This window comes from Ursus americanus, chromosome X (assembly GCF_024610735.1).
Source record: "Ursus americanus isolate L20-20 chromosome X, mUrsAme1.1.p, whole genome shotgun sequence".
NCBI lineage: Eukaryota > Metazoa > Chordata > Mammalia > Carnivora > Ursidae > Ursus > Ursus americanus.
Window position 1 is genome coordinate 100,047,430 of NC_142164.1, and position 1,691 is coordinate 100,049,120.

A 1,691-nucleotide genomic window follows, 5' to 3' on the forward strand; every position below is an offset into this window, starting at 1 on the left:
AAGTTTTGTATCATTTTCAACCAGTTACTGTGAAGAAAGTTATGTCAAAATGGAGTCCAAAAGATTTTTAATTTCATATCCGCTATATAGTGAAATAAGAATTTAACCCCAACATTTATTTAATCTAAATCCTATGAGTTATTTTATTTAGCACTTTGGTAATAGTGAACTTTGCTATAATTTATAGTTTATTCAAGCTATTTTGACAACATTTTTTAATGCCACAAGGATTTTACTTCAGCATATGCTGTAGGCAGCAATTATCATATTAAGATAAAGTGCTAGATCTTTTAATTTTTTATATAATTTTATAAGTAGGTTAATTGCATGGATTTCATTTAATTATTAAAACTTGTACTTCATTTAGATAGATGGATAGGTAAATCTAGAATTTTCATGAACATCTGACAAGTATTCTTATGTAAAATATATTGGCTCCATGATTTCTAACTATACTATTCACTTATTTTGATTTACAAGCACAGGTGAACTGTTTAAAATGAGGATTTACCTGACAATTAAATGCCAGTATCCAAAATAGAATAAACCAGAAATATCACAAGATATAATGTTATATGCACACATAAGGTGGTCTTCAAACAAATAAACTTTGTTTTCTGAGATGAACCAGATAGAGGAGCATAAGCAGTACACCATGAGAAGATCGTGAAGAATGGCTGGGATTTTGAAGTAGTTCACTTGTGTGGGTGAAGTGGGTGGCATATTTAGTGAAGGGAGTGATGATCTAGGGACAAATCTCAATAACCAAGGGCTCAGAAAAAAAAGCCTTGGAGGTACAGAGAAAGTGCAAAGGAGATCCAACTGAAAAAAGCACAATGTATCATGGGCATACAAGTCTTGAAGCAGACAGATAACAAGAATTGCTTATTTTGGCCTGTGATGAAGGATTGCAATAATATGAAGCATATTGGGGTTGGCTATTTTAGAATGCTTCCAAAAGTGTTCTTCTTAGCAGTTTAGTGGTGGAAGAGAAAGACATCAACCTCCAAGTCATGGGATCAGAGATTTCAACTTCATCACAATGAATTACTAGAAATTTCCCCCAGGTTAGGGGGCCAGGTTTTCAGACAGTTTTTACCCCTGAGAGTGATATGATCTTTTCTTCAAAACCTTTTGTGAGTTTGCAATATATTTTAGAGTTAAATTGGAATTTATTGCTTTGAGATGTGGCTGCCATAATAAAATGAATTTTATTCATTCATTCATTCATTCATTCATTCATTCATTCATATCAGACGGGTAATGTACTGAGGTCATAACAAGGTTTGAGGGAGGCACATGTCACACAATAGCATGAACATGCAATCATCACACTTAGGAACTACAAAAGGATCAGTAAGATGCATTTTAAATAAGAAATTCTTGCAGTGACATAGGTTGTTCCCAGTTTTGCTCCCCCTCACAAGAACAAGAACTAATAACTATTCATGGACAAAGCAACAATGAGAAAATCCTTCGGTGAGGCCAAAGTACACCCTGTACCACAGAAACCAAGACAGACTGAATTAGAAGGGTAAGAAGAGTAGCTCTTCAGTAAACACATTGCCCCTCCCCCAGGCTGGCCCAGCACCATACTGAGAGATCTCCCCTGATAGTTCCTGTAGTGGAAAAAGATAGTGTGGGGTGGACATCTAGCTCCCCCATCACGGTGGGTCACTTCTTGGGAGTCC

The 1,691-nt window shown here is 35.7% G+C and overlaps 1 non-coding gene across 1 annotated transcript; it reads right to left on the bottom strand.

Moving 5' to 3' along the window:
- Nucleotides 1–1,250: 1,250 nt before the first annotated feature.
- On the bottom strand, nt 1,251–1,354 carry LOC123797255 (small nucleolar RNA U13). The gene has a single exon (XR_006780905.1). It is a non-coding gene; the product is annotated as a small nucleolar RNA U13 (small nucleolar RNA).
- Between the last annotated feature and the right edge of the window lie 337 nt (nt 1,355–1,691).